The sequence below is a fragment of the Macaca fascicularis genome, chromosome X (assembly GCF_037993035.2).
Source record: "Macaca fascicularis isolate 582-1 chromosome X, T2T-MFA8v1.1".
Lineage (NCBI taxonomy): Eukaryota > Metazoa > Chordata > Mammalia > Primates > Cercopithecidae > Macaca > Macaca fascicularis.
In genome coordinates this window covers 96,673,944-96,699,847 of record NC_088395.1, presented here as the reverse complement: position 1 = coordinate 96,699,847, position 25,904 = coordinate 96,673,944, and the positions used below count along the sequence as shown (strand labels likewise).

Sequence of the window (25,904 nt, the reverse complement as noted above, 5' to 3'; positions counted from 1 at the left end):
GATTTTATCTGTATTACCTGGGTGAATTCTTCCTAAAGTCCCCCAAATATTATGATGTTCATGGGTCTGTCAGAAAGTGATATTCTGTATTTACCACAAGGCTACAAACCCTGTAAGAGAACCATGTACCCAAGGTACCAAGTCGGCTTCCCCAAGTATTTTATTGGCTCCTGAAAGTTAACATTAGGTCTTCAAGGCAATCTAGTCAGATCTCCAAATGCGAAATCCCAGTCAGAGCTTTGGCAATATCACCTGTGTTTCCAATTGTCTTGCCACAATAGGAGCAGATTTTTATTGAACTTATGTAAATAATTATGTTGCCTGTAAAAACAAGAATACTCACAAGTAATTTTAGAATTCTGCAAAGATTAGGTAGAAAGGTAAATAAATGTCCTATTTTTGCATACAATTATATAATTTATAATATTACTAAAAAGGTGTAGATAGTTTAAGAGAAAAAAAGAAAGTCTTAACTCTTGGAAACAAAAGCTAAAAAGAATCAGCAATATTTCAAACAAAAAAGTTATAAAAATATTTCAGTCCTTCATCAGTTGGGTTCCATGTAATTAATATATATATTTTTTTACTTGCTGTTAGGTTAGTAATTTTATGAGGCCATTTTTTTTTTTTTTAATTAGAGTTTTGGCAACTTTTACCCAGTCCAATGACACAATCTCAATGTTTTCAGAAACCTGTATTTGTAACAGTTCTTTCATCATTTCCAAAATGTTCTTAAAGACATAATACAAAGGTCAGGCATGAGGGCTCACACCTGTAATCTCACAATTTTGGGAGACTGAGGCCGTAGGATCAATTGAGGCCAGGAGTTTGAGACCAGCTTAGGCAAAATAGTGAAACATTGTTTCAAAAATAAATAAATAAATAAATAAATAAATAAATAAATAAATGTAAAATGGTGAGGTGTGGTGGCACACACCTATAGTTTTAGCTGCTCATAAGGCTGAGGCAGGAGGACCCTTGAATCTAAGAGGCTGAGGCTACAGTAAGATATGATTACAATACTGCACTCAAGCCTAGGCAACAGAGCAAAATCATTTCTCAAAAAAAAAAATAAAAAAGACATTACACTGAAGGATTTCCAGAGTTTTCAGGGAAAAAAGCATCAAAATAAGGCAATTAAGTGTAGAAAACAAGATTTAAATTACTATGGTTAAAAACACAATTGATAAGAAATTAGGTTATTTTCTGTGGACTAAAACAATCTAAAATAATGGCTCAAAATATGACTGATAACATATATCATGACACGTCAGAAACACATAACAACATATCTATACAAATATAACTCAAAGAAGGTTAAACATCATTTCTTATTTGACAATTCTTCCTATATAATTTATGTATCCATAAGTCTACTTATTATCTCCTTTTTTAGATGTTATGAGGGGCCCTCTGAAGCATCCCAAAGTTAGTTTAAGGTCAAAATGACTTAATTGTAGAATTTAAAATTTGATTTTGGAAAGCCTGCCAAATATGTCAAATATTTAAAAACGCAATCAAAACAGGATTACAGGTCACTATAAAACAATAATTGTAATTAATTTAGCCAAGATAATAATGAAAAAATTTCAAAAAGCAAATCCTGTATTCTTTAATAGGAGACTCAGTTTTCCGAAAAATCAAAAGACCTAAAAAATTAGCATGAGGCACACAGAATTTGTTTCTCTTTCCCCTGTTTTTAAAATTTTTCCTGTTTACTCCACTTAGAGAAAAATCTTTTACTGTCTCATCAATATTACATAAAAATCTTGTTTAAATCTTAGTTGTGCTGGTGGTCTTAAGGCTCATTTTTAAAAACTCTTACAGTAAATTTATTTACTCAGTCAGTTTGATCATGCATATTTTTAAAATAAGATTTACCTTTTATAACCACTTTATAACTTTTTATAATTCAATTTGAATATTATAAAATTATTTTACAATTTTAAGTAACATCCAAAGTAGACAAAATTACTTCTCTTTCAACAAAAGCCACATCCTCCTATCTTATTTTTCTTATACATTATGCATAAAGAAGCATTTTTGTTACAGATAGTGTGATAGTTCATATTGAGCGTCAACTTGATTGGATTGAAGGATGCAAAGTATTGTTCCTGCGTGTGTCTGTGAAGGTGTTGCCAAAGGAAATTAACATTTGAGTCAGTGGACTGGGAGAGGCAGACCCATCCTCCATCTGGATGGGCAACATCTAATCAGCTATCAGCATGGCTAGAATAAAGCAGGCAGAAGATAGAAGAGCAGGTTTGTTGAGTCTTCCAGTCTTCATCTTTCTCCTGTGCTGAATGCTTCCTGCCCTAGAACATTAGACTCCAAGTTCTTCAGCTTTTAGACTCTTGGCCTTATACCAGTGGTTTGCCAGAGGCTCTCGGGTCTTGGGCCACTGATTGAAGGCTGCACTGTCAGCTTCCCTACTTTTGAGGTTTTGGGAATCGGCCTGATCAACCACTGGCTTCCTTGCTCAACTTACAGACAACCTATCATGAGACTTTACCTTGTGATCGTGTGAGTCAAATCTCCTTAATAAATGCCCTTTCATACATACATATATCCTATTAGTTCTGTGCCTCTAGAGAACCCCTCAAATATCAGCTAGTAGTTTTAATTATATAGGTTGATGATAATTTTAAATCTTAGTAGCCCTAATTTTCAGTGAAAAACCTAAGAAGTAAGCAATTTTGTTATGTACCATTTCATGAATACATATCTCATAGTTTGTAAAAACATAGGCAATTTATAGATTAATTTCTAATGTGAAACAGGCCATATTTGCTAAAAACTCAAATATCTTTTTTTTTCCCCTGAAATAAGAAGCCAAATGCACACAAACGTTCTTTTCTTCAACTTTTATTTTAAGTTCTGTGTACAGGTGCAGGATGTGCAGGTTTCTTCCATAGGTAAATGTGTGCCGTTGTGGTTTGCTGCACAGATCAAACTATCACCTAGGTATTAAGCCCAGAATTTAACAGCTATTCTTCCTGATGCTCTCCCTCCCCCTATACCCTCCCACTCCGACAGCCCCTAGTGTGTGTTATTTTCCATGAATCCATGTGTTGTCATCATTCAGCTCCCATGTATAAGTGAGAACATGTGTTTCGTTTTCTGTTCCTGCGTTAGTTTGCTGAGGATAATGGCTTCCGGCTCCATCCATGACCCGGTAAAGGACATGATCTCATTTCTTTTTATGGCTGCACAGTATTTCATGGTGTATACGTATCAGATTTTCTTTATCCAGTCTACTGGTGATGGGCATTTGGCTTGATTCCATGTCTTTGCTATTGTAAACAGTGCTGCAATTAGCATACATAAATGCATATAAACTTAAACTCATATTTAGTACTTAATGTTTTAGCATTATTTCTCATTTGGAATATCTAGACCACTAGAAATTCAATGAATACCATAATTTAATTTAGCTTAGGAAAAACCCTAAGGTGTAGTTACCAAAACTATTTGAAAAACCTATTTAAATAAGTATATTGTAAACATAATTATTATTAAAAAGTTTATGTGTACTCTTTAATCCCATTTACATCTATTTAATTTATTACTTACAATTAGGTTTTAAAAATTGCATAAAATGTTAGACAAATCTAGTCATCATCTGAAGTTAAATTTTTTATTAAAGTTATATACATGTATATTTTGCTAGTAACACAGAAAACATAACTGTCTATCAAACCAACAAAATTAGGCTAGTCTTACCTACCAAATGATTTACCCAAGTTACGTGAACTTGAAAAATATTTGGGATTATTTATTTAAACTATGAAATATAGTCTATCTTTAACTTAATTTGTACCATGTAAAAACACACCAACACATGTATAGACATATACATACAGGTAAACACAACATATAGCACATATATGTAAAAGCCAAAAAGATCAAGGATATTTATTAATGTTAAAGAGAATAGAATGTTAGACTTGAAAGGGACTTGTCTAATCACAACTCGTGGGACTTCATAAAGAAAATAGGGGTATCCAATAAAAGGGGCTCACTGGTGCCAATTTTTGTTCTTTAAGAGGCCCTAGGGTCATTAGGAGTCTCTTGCAGGTGCTTCATATGTCATCAAATGTTATAAAAGGAAAAATGGACAAAAGTGAATAGAGGAACAAGTCTTAGAGGAGCCAGTTTGAAGAGGTATTAGATTTCTCAAAGGCTAATGAGATTTTCTTTTAGTATTTTTTAAAATTCAATAGCTTTGGGGTACAAGTCATTTCTGGTTACATGGATGAATTATATAGTGGTGAATTCTGAGATTTTAGTGCACCTGTCATAAATCCTAGAATTCAACGCTGTATAATGTGCTCTACCCAATATGTAGCTTTTTTATTCCACACCCCATCCCATTCTCCCCTTTCTGAGTTTTACATAGTTCTCGGCAAAAAGTATGCCAACAAGAAGAGAAGCAGACGGAGCACATATAGTTAGCAGGGATTTAAGAAGAAAGAAATTCAGCTGACTGAACTGCTTTTACAAAGAGAACAAAGTGCCCCACTCATGCTGTGTGTGTGTGTGTGTGTGTGTGTGTGTGTGTGTGTATGCCTATTTAAAAAAAATCTAGAAAGTAATTTTGGACTGTTTTATATAAGTATTTGTAGATTAAAATAATTTCATAATTTCTTAGAAGAATATATTTTCCATTAGTATATGTATATACTAATATATACATATGCCTATTTATTCACTCTCTTTTGATGCCTCAGGCGCCCTACATAATCTCCCAAAGTTAGCTTGTGGTCTAAAATCGTTATTTTTGATTTTGATATTTGATTTCTGAAAGCCTGTCAAATACAACAAAGGTTTAAAACACTTAGTTAAAATATGATAATAATAATAACCAGTTATTTTGCCAAAGTAATAATTGAAAGGATTTTAAAAGCAAAAGCTTTACTCTTCCACAGAGAGGAGACTCAGTTTTTCAAACAATAAAAGATCTAATAAAGACAACATAAGAGAGAATTTCTCATCTCCCCTCTTTGTTCTTATAGTTTAAACATAAAAAGATTTATCTCTTATTATTATTACATGAAATTCTTGTTCAAATGGAAAAACTAAATTTTACTTCTTTGTTAGTGTGTTATCAATACTAAAGCTAATTTAAATAAAACCTTATAAACAAATCTATTACATCTGTTATCTTTTGACCACAAAAGATATTCATAAGCTTCTTATAACCTCTTATAAAATATTTTCTATTCATTTTTCTTTCCCCAACTTTTTGTATCCATTTAGTTTTATCTACGTAATCTTTCCTTCATTTTGAAACAATCTTTAAATAACTTCTAAACTAGACAAGATTATTCTTTCTTGACAAATATATATCTTCATGCCTTTGCAAATTTACTCATCAAGAGCATATCTTACTTCTTGAATACATTCTGTATACGGAATTATTTCTTTTATATCTGGTAGTTTCACTTACATGTATTAAATAATGTTTTAACTCTTAGTAACCCTAATTCCCAGTAAAAACATCTGGGAAGTAAGCAATTTTGAATTTTTTATATAAATATTTGTAGATGAAAACCATTTTAGACTTTTTCAGAAAGATATACTTTCTCAATTTTTTGTTTATTAATATATCTAAATACATTTTATTTTCCTACACCATACAAAAATAAGGTACTGAAGTATATTCACTTAAACTAATATTAATTGTTTTAGTTTTAGTATTTTAACTTAGAAATGACTTAGAGATTTTATTATTATTAAATTAACATAGCATGACTTTCAGAATTTAAATTACAAAAAAGAATTTTGAAACTATGACAATAGCAGACTTCTTAATGTCTTCTCCAGTCATCTTGGGTCCAAAGTTCCCACCTGCTACCCAAGGACAGTGATGAAGGGCAGGACACATTTGGGCCCTAAGTTTACACGCCAGGTGTAAAGCTCAAGATAGTAGATAGAATTGTGAAAAGGAAGACTGGAGGATTTGAACCTCCCAGCATGGCCAAGAGACAGAGCTGGCCAGGGAGAATGACGTCTTTTGGGGCTTGGCTCTGCACTACAGCTGATAGCACAGGTACTGTGGCCACACATATGTCCCCAGGCCTCACCATGGTCCCCTATCTAGGCCTCAGAATCTAAAGTTTCAAAATCAAATACATAAGCTCATAAACAAATCAAGTAAGTATAAAAAATATTACAGAAGCAGTAGTTTTATAAACTTTAAATATGTATCATAGACAATATAAGCCTGTCTGAAAAGTAGACCCAGGAAAAAGGTCAAATTTTATTTAATACCGGTAATTCTGAATACATTCCTATTTTATTTTACCAAAAAACTTTATTTAAAGTTACTGTAACATAACTTTATTTATCAAATATTGTTTTAGATCACATAGAAATACTGTATATGCATAGCACATAGATACATAGACAGAAGATCTTAGACCTTTCATTAAACTTTTTATTTGCCAATTTTCAAACTTTTTTTTCCCCCAGACTATCAACTTTCCAATTACCTGTTTTTATTGCTCTAGGCAATTGTTAGCTAGGCAACCATAAATTCACACTTTCCTTTTTTTTTTTTTTTTTTTTTTTAAATTGAGACAGAGTCTTGCTCTGTCACCCAGCCTGGAGTGCAGTAGTGCAATCTCAGCTCACTGCAACCTCTGCCACCCGGGTTCAAGCGATTCTCGTGCCTCAGCCTCCCAAGAAGCTGGGACTACAGGCGTATAGAGACACGGTTTCTCCATGTTGGCCAGGCTGGTCTTGAACTCCTGACCTTGAGTGATCTGCCTGCCTCAGCCTCCCAAAGTGCTGAGATTACAGTCATGAACCACCCCACCCGGCCTAAAGCTTTTTTTTTTTTTTTTTTTTTTTTTTTTTAAAAAAAAGAGACGAGGTCTTGCTGTGTTACCCAGGCTAGACTGCAGTGGCCATTCACAGGCATGATCATCGCACACAGTAGCCTTGAACTTCTGGGCTCAATAGACTCTACCGCCTCAGCCTCCTGAGTAGCTGGGGCTACATGTGTGTGCTATCATAGACCCAGTCCGATTTCTGTTGTGACTTCTGAACACAGATTGTATCAAAAAACAATTAAACTCAGATAGTTCAAACACAAATCTGTGGAGCTTCAGAATTTGAGAGATGATTTATTCACAATCTCCAGTTGCTGTCCAGCTTTAAATTTACACTTCTTATCATGAATTGATTCTTAAGGAAAGCAAGTTAAAAATTAGTATCTCCAAAGCACAGAGCTGAGATTTCAGGCCTATATAGTGTACAGTCATTTGCTCAAACCAAGGAAGGATGGTATAAGGTAAGACAACATAGCAAGGAAAAACACCCTAAATAAAGGTAAGACTTGTCATGTAAATTAAAACTAATGCCAAAAGTTTCTAGTGACTCAGTCCTCCCTTTCTTCCTGGTGCAGAGGCATACACTTTTGCAAACTGATATTTCCTTTATAAGTGCACATTTCTTTTACAAAATGGTTTCAAAATGGTCCGCTAAATGCCTTTAAGGTATGTTTTGGAGACTGATATGATTCAACAGGCAGTCTTCTTAACTTAGCTTTGGTTTCTTAGTTGAAATTACTTATTTCAAAGTGGAACTCATTAACTAATATGGCGAAGAAAGCATTCTCTATGTCTGGATTCAGCATGAATAGCTGTGAAGAATAAAAGCAAGCCTATGTTACCCGAGAGCTTACTTTTTATAGACGTCTTATCCAGCTTTCTTTTTAGCTTCAGAGCAAACTAATCCAAAGGCTTATGGATTCATTATTTCTTATCAATTAGTTGCTTCAGTGTTTTATTTGCCTTTTATAAAGAGTCTTTTTTTAAAAGGCAATAAAATATTGAATTTTTAGAAGCTTCTGCACATCAATAAGCATCCCTGGTGTTAAACTAATTTGAGAGGTCTCATTATTAAATTCATTTTTTAAAGTGCAGTGTTGTTCATTTAGAACATTTTGCTGTAATTTAAAATCATTGTTAGTATAATTTTGCCTTTTTTGTAAGAATTTGCTGCTTTTAGGGTCTAATACTTATAAGTGCAAATGTAGGTGTAGATAGAAGAGGTAGTCTTCAGTTCCGTAGAAATTAAGAGTCCCATATTTACTTTGAATATTGGCTTTGGCTCACAGATCCTCTTGATCAATTTTTTTTTTCTCTAAGCTCACAAGAATCACAACAAAATAAAAGGGATAAAACAAAAAAAAATACTGCACATTTCCAAAAACTGGAGTTCATACCACTATTGTATTGTCATTTACTTCAAGTTTCTGTCTACCACTGTCAGATATCCAAAGCATCTAGCTGTTATCTAATCCTGTTAATTACCAGATCCAGTTTTATCCTGGACCCAGTCATTTCCCTTGCGACTTCTGAACACAGACTGTATAAAAAAAAATTGCTCAGGCTGGGTGCTGTGGCTCATGCCTGTAATCCCAGTAGTTTGGGAATCTGAGGTGGGTGGGTCACCTGAGGTCAGGAGTTCAAGACCAGCCTGGCCAACATGGTGAAACCCTATCTCTACAAAAATACAAAAATTAGCCGTGCATGATGGCGGGTGCCTGTAATCCCAGCTACTTGTGAGGCTGAGATGGGAGAATCACTTGAACTTGGGAGGCAAAGGTTGCAGTGAGGCGAGACAGCACCACTGCCCTGCAGCCTGGGTGACTGAGCAAGACTCAGTCTCCAAAAAAAAAGAAAAAAAAATTGCTCAAGCAAACTCAAATATTTCAAACACAAATCTGTGGAACTTCAGAATTTGAGAGAGAATTTACTCACAATCTCCAGTTGCTGCAAGAGAGCAATGGACACAATGGACCCAGCAGGGACCTCACTTGGTCACTGGATGCTCCTGGGGTTCACTGGAAGTTCTACATTGCATCCCACCCCTGATGTTATCTTTTAAAAGAAAAATTTTAGACAAATTAATCTTAGAGTTTGAGCAGAAAATGATTCGTGACTAGAACCCCTGGAACCTGAATAGATTCAGAGTGACTCTGGGGCTACCACATGTCTGGAAAATATTTATAGCTAGAAAAAGGAAAGTGTCATACAGGAAATGGAAGTATAGGTACAAAAGCAGCGGTTACAGCTTGACATTTGCCTTATTTGAATATTGTTTGAACAGTTGGCCACTTGTGATTGGCTGAAATGATGAGATTGGTACAAGAGGAAGCTATAGTGTGTTTACCTATTCAGTTAGGTTACAGTTTATTATGTATGAAGAAATCTAAGTTCAAGCTTAAAATAAGTAAGATGACAGATTTAGGATAAACTTAACAAAGGGTGAGAGGGGGAATATTTGCCTATTGAAGGTCTAGGGTTATCACTGTTTTGCCTTTTTAAAAAGTGAACAGTACCATTTCCAATATCCTGATTTTCTTTTAAAGTATTTGCAAACATTTTGAAATAAGTACATGGACTTTAAAATGTTTGTAGAGGCATATTTTTGTTTATGTAATGACTCCATTTGTACAAAAAAAAATTACTTTCAATTCCTGTAAAAACTGCTGCAGTCTGAACAATATCCAGGGCTGACCCATCCATTTAACTGCACTAGCTTCAATTTATTCTTTTATATCAGGCAATACATATTTAGCTAAGATGGAAATCAAAATATTTGCCTGCTTTGAATTAGAGTTGATTGTCTCTAAAATGTTTTAATAAATTGTTTATTTCCTTCTTGAGTATATGGTCCCATTTAGCTTAGGAGAGAAAAATGAAGAAACAAACAAAATGTTTTTATCATGCTCTAAGCATAAACTAAGGTTTTAAATGAATGGTATGCCTGAAAAAAATGACTCAAAACCAAGACAAATAAGCACACATGAAAACAAAACCAAAAATGCTTTTATAGCTTTAACCAAGGTCTTCAAAGAGGGAACAAGGGCTGCAAACTTTTCAAGATCCAAACCATTTCCAATGATAGTTTAAAGAATGTGAAACATTCTCTAGGGTTTCAGTTAACCATTCTCACACAAAGACCCAACAACACTGTGTGTTCCATAGATGGAAAATTAAAAGAGACAAACAGTAAGACAGTAAATCAAAAGCTGTCCAATAGAAAAAATTACAAATATATTCCACAGAAAGTCAAGAGACCTACAAATAATTTAAAACAAGCAATGTAAACTAATTCTTATAAACACTTCTCTTTTGAGCTAAAGGTATCCACTGAGGAAAGAAATGTTCTGGTGGATCTAAAGATCTTTAACCCTGTTTTAAATCTGATCTCTGCTGGGATGCTGATTAATTACCTGGAAGTCAACATTTAAAAGACGCGGTAAGATTTACATCTCCACTGGACAAAAATGGCTTTTCCAGTCAGACTGAAGTACTTTTTGTAAATATCGTGATGAATTTACAGGAACTTGGAAACAGAGCTTCTTTTAAAAAATTGATTTGTTTTAAATATAGCTAATCAATGTATTTCAAAGCAACTTGAACCAATAAGGCAAAATAAAAACACCAGTGTTACTATATCTAAGAGCAAATGTATACAAATGATTTTCTCCTGTTATTTGAATTTGGAAAAAAAATAGAAAAGAAAAAAAAAAAAAAACCTTCCCTTTTCTACCAAGCACTGCAGATAGAGATCTGGAGTGCTGATTTTTCTGCCAATGTTGGTCAGGTTTCAGAATTCCAGCCATTGGCCCTAGAGTGAGGAGAGTATCTCTTTCAATCCCTTCGTGGCCATGAAACTCAAGGGAAAAAATAAGTTTTTGTTAACCCTCATAAATTCTTAGTTGAGACACTCTCATAGAAACAACAGTCAGGTTAAGAAGAGAAAAACAACAACAACAACAACAACAACAAAAAACCAGCAAAAGTTTATTGACACATGCTGTATCCATCATCTGGGAAAAACTCAGTTCAAAAGAATCTCTCTCAAGGCAGTGGCTTAGGGGTCTTGCTTAAATAGTATTTTTAAAAAGATCAATAAATCTTAGCATAATGATAACGTAATGGAGAGAGCAATTTTCGTCTTTTGAAAAACAGGGGAATGTGGGAAAATAGTAAAATTTGTTTTCCAAATTCCTCTGGTATCTGCTGGTGCTTTCTCTGAGCTGACAAAAAAGTGTTGTCTCCAGTAATGAAGGATTTATATCCTGCCATCAGACTAAGAGAGGCAGATGCAGAGTGTTCCCCTGCATTTTTAGTATCTTTGATTTAGCAATCTTCAATATTTTGGGGAGAAATATTTTGGATTCATTTATTACTCTATTTTAGGTCAGTTGATTAGCCAACTCAATTCTATGTGCAACTTAAATTTTCCTTTGCCATCTAATCTAAAATGTTCACAGTTTGCTGGAATTAGCATGTGGATGTCTTTAGAAGGTCATTATTCTATCTACCACAAACCCCTTTTAGCTGTGTTATCTTTATGATGTCACAAAAACTGTGATGCTTCAGTTGTTTTTATCTATAAAACGGAGACAATAGTTCTTGTTCTGGGCCGGTGCGGTGGCTCAAGCTTGTAATCCCAGCACTTTGGGAGGCCGAGGTGAGTGGATCACCTGAGGTCAGGAGTTCGAGACCAGCCTGACCAACATGGTGAAACCCCATCTCTACTAAAAATACAAAATTTAGCTAAGCGTGGTTTTGCGAGCCTGCAGTCCCAGCTACTCAGAAGGCTGAGGCAGGAGAATCTGTTGAACCCGGGAGGCGGAGGCTGCAGTGAGCCGAGATCACACCACTGCACTCCAGCCTGGACAACAGAGGGAGACTCCGTCTAAAAAAAAAAAAAAAAAAAAAAAAAAAATAGTTCTTGACCAGGTGCAGTGGCTCACGCCTGTAATCCCAGCACTTTGGGAGGCCAAGTCAGGTGGATCACGAGGTCAGGACACAGAAACCATCTTGGCTAACACGGTGAAACCCTGTCTCTACTAAAATTAGCCAGCGTCGTAGCGGGCACTTGGAGTCCCAGCTACTCGGGAGGCTGAGGCAGGAGAATGGCGAGAACCCGGGAGGCGGAGCTGGCGGTGAGCCGAGACCACGCCACTGCACTCCAGCCTGGATGACAGCGAGACTCCGTCTCTCTCTGTCTCTCTCTCTCTCTCTCTCTATATATATATATATAATAAAAATAAAAAATAAAAAAATACTTCTTGTTCTGTCTACTACAATGGGTATATTGAGTATCAAAAAGGATGATGCCTGTTCTTTTGCTTTGTACTGTATGTATAATCAGGGCTCAGGGACCATGCCTTAAAATATGGTACCTTGGCATGCTAAGTATTTTTGAGTTGAAGGAGATAGCAGTGACTCAGAAGCTAGAAAGTCTCTCTGACCTTATCCCACCTTATTGTCTCCCACCTCTAATTCTCCCCAAACGGAAACCATGAAACTTAGGAAAATTGCCCTCTGAACATTTGTCATAAGATCCTCATGTGGATCTTATTGTTGTCTTGCTGCATATCCAGAGGAAAGGAATGCCAAACAGAGAGGTCAAGAAGAAACTGAACAAACAGGCCTTGCTGGGTTCCCTCCTCAGTTTATTACCATTAGATTATACCTTTTGTGTCCAATCACTTTTCTCCACAACGATCTACTTCTTTCCTCAGACTTAGCGTGAAAGCACACTTTTTCCAAGGTCTTCGGCTTTTCGTTTCTGAAGGCTCCCGTGTCATATAATGAATTTGTTTCGTTTTCCATTGTTAATCTGTCTTTTGCTATAAAGGTATCAACTATAAACCTGATAATGGTTATGGCAATGGGAAAGGAAGATAAAGCACCTTTTCTTCTCTACAATAGCAATGCTAGGTGTTGACTATACATAATCTTTTTAGTAAAATGCTATTATAATACAAATACAGAGGTACTTGAAATTGCACACTTGTTATAAGAGGTCCAATGTGATTCTCAACAGGTTTGGAAAACTAAACTGGCATTCCACTTTCCAAAAAAAAGGAATATATTATATATCATATATTTTACACATATATATTTATATATTATATATCATATATTATATTTTTATATATTATATTATATAAATTATATATTGAATATATATTACATATAATATATTACATAATATATATTATATAATATACATATTATATATATATATAATATATAATACATCACACACTGGGGCCTATTATGGGGAGGGAGGAGGGGGTAGGGATGGCATTGGGAGTTATACCTGATGTAAATGATGAGTTGATGGGTGCTGACGAGTTGATGGGTGCAGCACACCAACATGGCACAAGTATACATATGTAACAAACCTGCATGTTGTGCACATGTACCCTAAAACTTAAAGTATAATAATAATTAAAAAAATACAAACAAATGCAAACCACTTAAAAAAAAATGGGAACAGAGAAAAATGAAAACAAGTTAATGTACATAAGTTAATATTTTATAATAAATTTTCTCTTATCTGAAATAAAAATAATTATTATTATATAATATAATATATATGATATATAATATAATATATGATATATGGATTACATATTTACATATAAATATATATGTAAAAAAAACCTTGTGTGAAACTAATTGCATTTATCACAGGCTTATAAATAAGTAATTAAATTTAAGTCCCTATTCAATGATGTTTTATACTTATCTTCATATTCAACCGTGGAGTGTGAAAAGTCAGATTATTCATAAAACATGTTAGTATTCATAAAATTGAACCTTACACCTTATCTCAAATTTGCTTATTTCCTCACATTAGTTTGTATTAATAAGGACTACAAAGTAATAGAAATCTGTGATTGCTTTTGATTTTAAGATGAGAACATCTCCATATTTCCTGAAGCAAAATTGTCATGTTCAGAGGTTTAAGGTGAGTCGTAGTTGACCAGCTGAAACTCTTCAGTTCTTATTTTTGATACACTGTAGCATAAAACTGTATCTTTCATTACTGAACGTTTTCTTCTGTTCACTGGAAACAAGTAAATTTGCATCAAATGTCACCAGATTTCAGTTTTGAAACATTAATTTAATTTCATTCTATACTTTCTTATCATCCTATGAAAGTTATTCATTATGAGCTTAAATTGCACATACATAATATCATCTGTTATTTGGGATTATATGATGGAATATTTTTAAATAGGCTTTAATAAAATAAATAGTGAAATAGAGAAAATATATTTGTGTGCGAATACATGCTTCCATATTTATGGTTCATGCATGTGCATATGTTTGAATCAGTAAATCTAGAAGATGAGAAATGACAAAGAGAGCAAACATCAGAAAATGTTAAACAATATTAATCATAACCCCCAAGTGGTAGAAATAATTCTGTTCAAATTTCATCTTATAAACTCAGGGTAGAGAGCTGTTGTTTACTGATTCTCCCCTATTTTACTTTACACTGAGTTAGTATACGTTTTTGTGACTTTCTGACTTGGAAATCTCCATTCAATGACATTTATTAGATGCCTATTTATGCCCCAGTACATGAGAGAGGCAGAGAACCTCTCTGTGACTCCTCTTTCCACTGTGGAATTTGAGCAGCCAGGCTGAAGGAAAGCATTTTGCTTCTCCCAAGCCCTGGCGTTAACTTGTGGAGATGCTTGGAGACACTGAGAGGGAAATACCATACAAAGCGACTACACAACTGAAACTACAAAGCAAGCAGCTAACAACTTCAGGATAGGGTCAAAACCTAACATATCAATATTAACATTGAATGTAAATGACTGAAGTGCTCCATTTAAAAGACACACAGTTGCAAGTTGGATTTTTAAAGAGACACATCTATCTAACGTCTTCAAGAGACCCATCCTGCACATAAATGACACCCATAGGCTCAAAGTAAAGCGTTGGAGAAAGATCTACCGTGTGAATAGGACACTTAAAAGGGCAGGGGTCACTACTCTTATATCAGATAAAAGAGACTTTAAACTAACAACAGTAACAAAAGACAAAAGAACCTCATTATATAATTATATGGGGTTTTAATAAACAAAAAGGCTTAACTATCCTAAATATATAAGCACCTAACGTTTGAGCACCCAGATTCATAAGACAAGTACTTCTAGACCTACGAAAACACTTAGACAGACACACAATAACAAATGGGGAATGTCAACCCCTCACTGACAGCAGTGGACAGATTTTCTAGGCAGAAAACTAAGAAGAAATTTTGGACTTAAACCCAACACTTGACCAGTTGGACCTAATAGACATCTACAGAATACTCTGCCCATCAACAAGAGGATATACATTCTTCTCATCTGCACATGAAACATACTCCAAGATCAACCATATGCTTGGTCATAAACCAAGTTTCAATTAATTCAAAAAAATAGAAATAATACCAACCATAATCTCGACCATACTGGAATAAAAACAGAAATTAATACCAAGAATATCTCTTTAAAACACACAATTACATGATAATTAAACAACTAGTTCCTGAATGACATTTGGGTAAACAGTGAAAGTAAGGAAGAAATTAAATAATCTTTAAAATAAATAAAAACAGAGACACAACATATAAAAATCTCTATAAAGCAGCAAAAGCAGTGTTAAGAAGAAAGTTTATAGCACTAAATACCTACCTCAAAAAGTTAGGAAAAATCTCAAACTAATGATCAAAGTTCACACTTGAAGGAACTAGAAAAATAAGAACAAACTAACCCCAAAGCTAGAAGAAGAAGTGATATGTCGAAAATGTGAGCTGAACTTGTTACAGTAGGTAGCTAGTCAGGCATGAGCAGCGCAGGAGAGGGCTCTCCCCCAGCCAGTAGGAAGGTCAGGCCACCATCAGATGATGGTTTGGCAGTTGTCACATTGCCTCTCTAAAATGGCAATTGATTGCAGCCAACACCAGGAAGAGGCAGTTTCCCAATAGATAAAAACACTTGAAATCGGTAATTGGCAGCTTCCAATAAGATCTCAGGAAATGGGTGAATGGGCTCAATGTGTGCATTAAGAGACAAAATGGTGCAGTACGACCTTCCAGGGGCATAATACTGCAAAAGGGAAGAAAGCCTCAGGTTAGCATGCATACAATTCCGGTAAATACATTGCACATACTCACTTCCCAAGTGCAACCAGGGCACCACACATGCAGGTAGGTCACCCTAAGGGAAGAATGAAAGGAAAGGGGTGCAAGATGCCAGAAGTAGGTCAGCATATAAAATCCAATGTTCAAGGTGAAACAGGGCACTTGACCTCCAAGGTGCCCACTTGGGTCTCTTCCAAGTGTACTTCCTTTATTTCCTACTCTAAAGCTTTTTAATAAACTTCTGCCGTGCTCTGAAACTTGCCTCAGTCTCTTTTTCTGCCTTGTACCCCTCAGTCAAATTTTTTCTTCTGAGGAGGCAAGAATTGAGGTTGCTGTAGACCCACACGAATTTGCCAAGGGTAAGTCACATATTCGCCCTTGCTAGCAAACTGACCAAAATGAGATCCCAATGTACATAATAATCAACAAAACAAAAGTTGGTTTTTTGAAAAGATAAACAAGATCAATACGCCACTAGCCAGATCAACAAAGAAAAAGTGAGAGAGGATCCAAATAGCACAATCAGAAATGAGACAGGTGATATTACAAAGGATCCCACAGAGATACAAAAGAATCTCAGGGACTATGATGGACACTTGTATGCACAAAAACTAGGAGAAAATCCAGGGAAAATTGATAACTTCCTCAAAACACACAACATCTTAATATTGAATCAGGAAGAAATTGAAACCCTGAGCAGAGTAATATGAAGTTCTGAGATTGAAACAGAAAAAAAAAAAAATAAACAAAACAAACAAACAAACAAAAAAACTACCAACCAGAAAAAGCCTCACATTAGAAAGATTCACTGCTGATTTCTATTAGATGTACAAAGAAGAGGTGATACCAATTCTATTGAAACTCTTCTAAAAAGATGAGGATAAGGGACATCTCCCTAACTTATTCTGTGAAGCCAGTATCACCCTGAAACTAAAACCTGGCAAAAACACAACAAACAAAACAAACTACAGGCCAAATTACAGGAGCAGCGCAGCAAACAATGGCCGCGCAAGGTCGCAGGGCGGCGGGAGGCAGAGTGGAGAGGCTGCCTACCACAAGGATGATTTTAGCTTACTTTTTAAAGACTGAAGAGAGGAGGAGGAGGAGGAGGAGAAGGAGAAGGAGAAGGAGAAGGAGGAAGAGGAAGAGGAAGAAGAAGAAGGAGGAGGAGGAGGAGGAGGAGGAGGAGGAGGAGGAGGAGGAGGAGGAGGAGGAGGAAAGAAGAAGAAGACAGAAAAAGAAGAACTCAAGGATACACAAAGTAATTCGACCAAGGCTCAGAAGCTTTTGGAGCCGTAAGGGATACAGCAGTTTGGTCAATATTGTCTTAACATGCTTCAGATAAATCAGTTTCTCTCCAAGATAAAATTGGCCAACTCAAAAGAGAAAACTGCAATGTGTCTGGTAAATGAGTTAGCCCATTTCAATAGAGTCCAACACCAGTATAAACTTCTGATTCATTCAAAGATGTTCTCAGCGCAACTGAGTCTTGGTGAGCGGACATGGGAATCTGAAGGCAGCAGTATAAAGAAGGCTCAACAGCCTGTTGCTAATAAAGCTTTGGCTGAATCTACGCTTCCCAAAACGGTTTAGAAGCCACCCAAAAGTAATGTTAACATTAACCCAGGCAGTATAACACTCACTGCGGAACTGAACGTGCTTGCTATGAAAAGGGGCAGAACCTGCCATCTACAGGCCATTAGATCCAAAGCCATTCCCAAGTTATAGAGCTAATTACAACTTTCGGGGCCTGTACCATCAGAGGTATCATTGCCCAATGCCTAAGATCTTTTATGTTCAGCTCACTGTAGGAAATAATGAATTTTTGGGGGAAGGAAAGACTCGACAAGCTGCTAGACACAATGCTGCAATGAAAGCCCTCCAAGCACTGCAGATTGAACCTATTCCAGAAAGACTGCCTCAGAATGGTGAATCAGGAAAGGATATGGATGATGACAAAGATGCAGATAAGTCTGAGATCAGCTTAGTGTTTGAAATTGCTCTGAAGTGAAATATGCCCGTTAGTTTTGAGGTTATTAAAGAAAGTGGACCACCACATATGAAAAGCTTTGCTACTCGACTGTCAGTAGGAGAGTTCTCTACAGAAGGAGAGGGAAATAGCAAAACACTCTCCAAGAAGTGTGCTGCAACCACCATATTACAGGAGCTTAAAAAACTTCCACCTCTTCCTGTGGTGGAAAAGCCAAAACTATTTTTTTTAAAACACCCCAAAACTATAGTAAAGGCCGAACCAGAATATGGCCAAGGAATGAACCCTATTAGCTGCCTGGTGCAAATTCAACAAGCCAAAAAGGAAAAGGAGCAAGATTATGTTTTGCTTTCAGAAAGAGAAATGCCTCGATGTCAAGAATTTGTGATGTATGTGCAGGTAGGCACTGAAGCTGCTACAGTAACAGGACCTAATAAAAAGATAGGCAAAATAAATAAATAAATAAATAAAATAAATTTTAAAAAGCTGCAGAACCAATGCTATTACAACTTGGTTATAAAGCATCTACTAATCTTCAGGATCAACTTGAGAAAACAGGGGAAAACAAAGGATGGAGTGATCCAAAGCCTGGGTCTCCTGAACCAACAAATAATACTCTAAAAGGAATTCTTCATCTGTCTCCTGATGTTTATCAAGAGAGGGAAGCCAGCCGCCACAAAGTAATCTCTGGCACTATTCTAGGCTATTTGTCACCCAGAGATATGAACCAACCTTCAAGTTATTTTTTCAGTATATCTCCCACATCGAATAGTTCAGCTACAATTGCCAAGGAACTCCTTCTGAATGGAAAATCTTCTACAGCTGAAGCCACAGGTTTAAAAGGAAGTTCTCCTACTCCCCCTTGTTCTCCAGTACAACCTTCAAAACAACTGGAATATTTAGCAAGGATTCAAGGCTTTCAGGTATGAATTAAAAGCAAAAACAAAAAATAAAACAATTCATTTGCCTCAGATCTTTCATCTCTATCCATGACAAGGCTCGTTCTTGCCTGCTAGTGTGGCCTACATGCCACGTACATTTTAAGTTATTTAGGAACACAAAGGACAGACAAAAAAAAAAAAGAGCCATAAGCACATGCCTCATTTTCTCTTATTTTTGATCTGTCTAGTAATTCTTTTGCTGACTGTCTCTTTTCCATTTTCCTTCTTCTTTTTCCTTTTCCTTTTTAAACATTTTTCATACTCTTCACTGTCTTCCATTTGGTCTTGATTAGGTGCATTTATCTCTTCACTCTGTCTTCCACAAACAAAAATTATGCCTTCAGACATTTGGTGTTAGTATTTCACACTCAGTTCTCCCACTTTTTACATAAGGATTGGGTTTTTTTTTAATGATGATTTTGCTTTTATTGCAGTTCTGAATTTTGCATTCTGTTGCTAGTATTGATTCAAGTACACCATTAAGACACAACATTCTAGAAGTCTGTTACCTTAGGAGTTAATTAAACATGATATTTGAAGAATATTGAAATGTTTTATAGTTGTTTGAGGCACACCAATGTGTATTTCTTTTACTGACTCATGTTTTGAACTGACTAAGGAGGGTAGCACCTGCCTCAAATGGTACCAACAATTCTATTTCACTGGGTAGTCTAAAACTACCTTATAGTTTCACTTAACTTGTGTATGTGAATTTAGGGATGAAAACTTTTGTTTCCTTTTGGAAAAAAATCCACAAAAATCAACACTCCTTTATGGATACATCAGAGCTTTTAAAAGAATTGTTAAATTTAGGAAGGGGAAATACCTGTGTCCTAATTTCTTAGTTGTCTTGAAAATCATGAGTATAATTTAAAAAAATAAAATAAAAATAAAAAAGAAAAAAAAATCATGTACTGAACTGTAATTGCTAACTTGACTGAATGAACTACAGTTTGCTTGTGTGTAGAGCGTGTATTGCTTCCTCAGATTTCACTGTTTTCATCTCCTTTTCCATCTTAGTCTTTACTCCTTAAGACCAAAAACTGTAATATCCTTTAGAAATGCTCTAGAAGATCTGCATTGTGTAGAATGATCATGTATTTATAAAAATTTTACAAGTTTAGATTATAAAATGAAAAGGAAAATCTTGTGTTTTGCAGGTATTTTTCATGTTTGGATATTTTTTTCCCTTCACGGAACCCTTCTGATTCTTTCAAACTATTGCCAGGTAGTGTTTTTAGTGTTTTCAATTGGACTATTAATATGAACTTAAAGAAGCTGTTACCAATTATTGGCTCTGCCATCTGAAATTTTAACCACTTAATTTTAAAGTTATAATTTTAGAATTTGTTTTTCTTGTTTTACTTTAAGAAACATAATAAATCACTGTAAAAATGAAAAACTTTGGATAAACATTTATTCATAATAAAAATCAGCAACAGACTAGGCGTTGAAGAAACATGTTTCAAAATAATAAGAGCTGTCTATGACAAACCCACAGCCAAAATTATACTGAATGGTAAAAAGCTGGAAACATCCCCCTTGAGAACTGGAAGAACTTGGATGTCCACTGGTAATCTGAGAAATGCAAATTATAATTATGAAGACATACCAATATTGGTCAACAGACTAGCAAAATCTTTGTCTGACATTGCCAAGTGTTGGCAAAAAAAATATGAAGCCACAGGAAATCATACACGTAGATGAAAGAGTAATATTTTGCACAACCACATTACAGAGTGTTTTGACTATATTTCTAAAGTTTAAGATTTGTATCTTTTTACCCAGCAATTTCATACCTGAAAAATAATTTAGATCAGGGACCAGGAAGCTTTTTCTGCAAAGGGACAGATGGTAAATAGTTTACTTTTTGCACGCCATATATTCTCTGTCATAGCTACTCAACTCTGCCATTGTAGCACAAAAGCAGTCATAGACAATATATAAACAAACAGATGTGATGCTTTCTCCTTTAAAGATCATGTTCTATCTATGCAGAGGAATGATTTTTCCCTTGCTAATTACTTGCCTAACTGATTTATCAGCAGGGATATGGGAAACTTGAACAATATAATAAAGTAACTAGAGATAACAATCATCTAGAACACTTAACCCAGGAACAGCACAGTACATATTTTTCTTAAGCACATGTGGAATATCCTCCAGGATGGGCAATATATTTGGCCTTAAAAAGTCACGTGGGCCAGGCATGGTGGCTCACGCCTGTAATCCCAGCACTTTGGGAGGACTAGGCGGGTGGATCACGAGGTCAGGAGTTCAAGACCAGCCTGGCCAAGATGGTGAAACCCAGTCTCTACTAAAAATACAAAAATTAACCCAGGTGTGGTGGCGGGTGACTATAATCTCAGCTACTTGGGAGGCTGAGGCAGAGAATTGCTTGAACCCAGGAGGTGAAGGTTGCAGTGAGCTGAGATCACGCCACTGCACTCCAGCCTGGGTGACAAGAGCAAGACTCCATCTCAAAAAAAAAAAAAAAAAAACCGTCTTGTGCAATTTTAAAAATTTGAATTATAAAATGTATTTTTTCTGACAACAGTATAATTAGGGATCAACATTCGGGCAATCTACAAACGTTTGAAAATAAACAACACATTTCTGAATAATCAGTGGGTCAAACGGAAACTCACAAGGAATACTAGAAAAATTTTAAACTGAAATAAAGCAGAAATACACCATATCAAAGTAATGGAATTCAGCTAAATCAGTGCTAAGAGCATAATTTATAGCTATGAAGAACTAGTATAGAAAATATCTGAAATAAAACCCTCAGTCTCCACCTTAACAAACCAAAAGTGTGATTTTTTGGAAAATTAACAATATTTACAAACATTTATCTGTATTGAAACAGAATAAAAGAAAAAATACATCAATCACTGCAATAAACAAAAGGTTTATGCCCCCCATTTCATGCACTGAAATCCTAATCTCCATGGTGACAGTATTCTTTGAAAGTGGAAATTAGATGTTATAAATATATATTGCAAACTCTACATTAGGCACAAAAATGTGTTAAAAATAAGTTTAATTAACATGATAAGAGAGGTAAAAAATGAAATTTCATATTGCTTTTGGTTAATGACAGGGAAGAAAAAAAGTAGAAAACAAAAGAAGATGGACCTCAAACAGAAAACAGTTATACATATGACAGGTATTAATCTAACTATATCAATAATCACTTTAAATGGGAATGATCTAAATGTACCAGTAAGAAGACAGAGACTGTCAGGGTGGATTTAAAAAAAACCACACACAGCTATTGTTTTAACAAGAAATCCACTTTAAATATTGTATTAGTCAGTTTTCATGCTACTGATAAAGACATGAGAATTCAAGGGATTTGGTCGTGGATGTAGAGAGTACGCCTTTTGTGGGATATTTCTTTACAGTGGTAGATAAACTAACGCTTAAGTATTTGACCCATGACTAGATGTTGCTCTTATGGAAATCTTGTTTATACTGGCCAACACCCTCTGCCTCTCATTTGTATTATGTCCAGTTTATTCTTGTCAAGATAGCCACTCTCTAAGAGAGAGCCTGGACTAGAAAGAAGGTTAGGTTCAAGTATTTGTGTCAGGTGAGATACAATGAAGAAATGAAGCCAAACTGCATAAAACAAAAGAAATTTATTCCTTCTAGGCTCCAGAGACTAGGAGTGCTAATAGGATGCCAGCAAGAAGTCCAGAGGCTCCAGAGAGTTCAACCAGCAAGGAGGGAGCAAGAGAAACAGAACCTGTGGTACTTTATTTTTAAAAAATTAGGTTTTTAAAACTGGGTACTTTATTTTTTTAAACTGAGGTTTAATGGACCCACAATTGCACATGGCTGGAGAGGCCTCATAATCATGGCAAAAAGAAAAAGGCACATCTTACATGGTGGCTCACAAGAGAGGAGAACCAAGTGAAAACGAAAACCCCTTATAAGACCATCAGATCTAGTGAGAGTTATTCATTACTAGAGTAGTATGGGACAAACCGTCCCCATGATTCCGTTATCTCCCACTGGGTCCCTCCCATAACATGTGGGAATTATTGGAGCTACAATTTAAGATGAGGTTTAGTGGGGACACCGCCAAACTATATCAAATATAAAGACACAAATATTGAGAGCTCTGAGGTAGCGAGAGTTATATCATGGTAGCAATAAGCTGGAGTAACTACATTAATTCCAGATAAAATGTAGTTTAGAACAAGAAAATGTATCAGGGATAATAACAGAGTCATACATAATGACAAAGAGGTCATTTCTCCGAGAAGACATAACAACTATTAATATGTATTTACTTAACAACAGAGCATCAAAATATGTGAGGCAAAACCTAATAGAACTACAAAGAGAAACAAACTCGCCATTATAGTTGGAGATTTCAATACTCATCTCTCAGTAATCGATAAGTCCAGGAAGCAGAAAATCAATAAGAATGTGGTTGAAATGAATAAACACATTCACTCGATTTGATCTAATTGAGATGCATAGAATACTTCAACAGCATAGAACACACATTCTTCTCAAACTCACATGGGACATTCATCAATACAGACAATATCTTGCACCATAAAAATACCTTAATATTTTTAAAAGAATAGAAATTACAAAAATAATATACATACTACAATATAATTAAGTTAGAAAATCAATAACAGAAAAAACAGCTGGAAAATCCCCAAATATTAAACAACACATTTCTAAATAACACATGGGTCAAATAAGAAGTCTTCAAAAAAATCAAGATCTAAGTGCAAGGATCCTCAACAAAATACTTGCATATCTAATCTGACACCATCTAAAAAGCATAATACAGCATTGAATAGTGAGATTTGTCTTAGAAATGCAAGGTTGGCCCAATAGACAAAAATCAATAAATGTAATATACCTTATTAGTATATTAAAGTACAAAATCCACTTGGTTACATTATCAAACACAGAAAAGATGTTTGGTAAAATCTCTCACCTTATCATAATAAAAAAAATTTAGCTGACTAGAAATAGAAGATGATTTCCTCAACTTTATAAAGGCCATTCATAAAAACTAAAAACATGACATCATATTAAATGGTAAAAAAAAAAAAAAAAAAAAAAAAAAAGCTTTCTTCATATGACCTGGAACCAGATAAGAACCTGTTCTCACCATTCTTTGGCAAAATTTAACTGGAAGTTTTAGCCAGGGCAATTTAACATAAAAGAATAAAAAACACTAAGATTTAAGAGGAAAATAAAACATCATTAGTTGAAAATTACTTTTAAGTAAATATAAAAGTTTAGGTAATGTACAAAAGATTTGTTGGAACTGATAATTGAGATAATCACATATAAAAGAAGGTGAATACTCAATAATAAATTGGATTTCTACATATTAGCAATAAATGACTTGAAATTAAATTAAGAAAACCATTCCATATTAAATAATTTCAAACATGTAAAATATTTAGAGATAAATTTGGAAAGAGAAGTACGAGAATTGTTCTCTGAAATGTAAAAATTACTGTAAAAAGTGAAATAAGACCTAAATAATTAAAAAGACATCCCATGTTCTTGAAACAAAAGACTTAATATTGTTAAAATAAGATTATTCCCTAAATTGATCTACAGATTTTGTCAAATCCGTACTGAAAACTGAGCTGTTTATTTTTTCTTTTTTTTTCAGAAATAAAAAAGCTGATCCTAAAATTCATATGGAAATACAGGGGCCCCAAAACAGCAAAAGCAATCTTTAAAAACAAGGACAAGTTTAGAAAACTCACACATCCTGATTCAAAATATGTTAGTACTCCAGGCATTTTGATACTGGCAAAGGCATATAGATCAACAGAACAGAACTGAGATACCAGAAATATACATTTGTGTGATGAATTTATTTAATAAAGTTGCTGCCTCAGGATCAGTTTTTAGGCCTGACACAAATTGTGTGTAACTCAGTCAAACCCCATCACTTCTGGCCTAGTTAAAACTTCCTTTCCCCGTGTGGTTGTATCCCACTTGTTCCTCATCTTACTGACCTGCGACTTAACACACTGCACAGTCGCTGACTATGATAAAACCCAGTGGTCAATGCCAGAGTTCTGTAAATAAGTTATCCTTTTACGAGTGAGTTTTCTTTAAACTAGCCAGTCCACAATTCCTGTGGGAAAGCCTAAGAGATAATACCCATGGATTTTATAAAGGCATAGTCCCACAGGTTCTGTTTCTCTTGCTCCCTCCTTGCCGGTTGAACTCCCTGGTGCCTCTGGACTTCTCCCTGGCATCCTATTAGCACTCCTAGTCTCTCTGGAGTGTAGAAGTAATAAATTTATTTTGTTTTATGCAATTTGGCTTCATTTCTTCATTGTATCTCACCTGACACAAATACTTGAACCTAACCTTCTTTCTAGTCAAGGCTCTCTCTTAGAGAGTGGCTATCTTGACAAGAATAAACTGGACATAGTACAAATGAGAGGCAGAGGGTGTTGGCCAGTATAGACAAGATTTCCATGAGAGCAACATCTAGTCATGGGTCAAATACTTAAGCATTAGTTTATCTACCACTGTAAAGAAACATCCCACAAAAGGTATACTCTCTACATCCATGACCAAATCCCTTGAATTCTCATCAGGGTATGGTTAGAACTTGTGGTCACTCTCAAGATGGAGAACTGAAAATCAAATTAACAGGGAACCATAACAATAGAAATCATAATATCTTGTATTTATAGACAATTGATTTTCAACATTTGTGCCAATTAAATCCAACCAGAAAACAGCAGTATTTTCCAAAACTGGTGTTAAATCAACTGTATATCTACATGCAAAATAATAAAGTTGAATTGTTTCTTCACATCATACATGAACATTAACTCAAAATGGATTACAAATGAAACAAAGAAGTTAAAATTATAAAATTCTTAGAAAAAAAATAGATGTGAATCTTTGTGACCGTGACTTAGGCTATCGTTTCTTAGATACATCATTAAAAGCACAAGCAACAAGAGAAAATATAAATAAGTTGTATT

General features: G+C 35.0%; 1 pseudogene; it reads left to right on the top strand.

Annotated features, from left to right (window-relative positions):
- The first annotated feature begins 17,436 nt into the window (after positions 1-17,436).
- On the top strand, positions 17,437-18,911 carry LOC102128168 (double-stranded RNA-binding protein Staufen homolog 2-like; annotated as a pseudogene).
- The last annotated feature ends 6,993 nt before the right edge of the window (positions 18,912-25,904 follow it).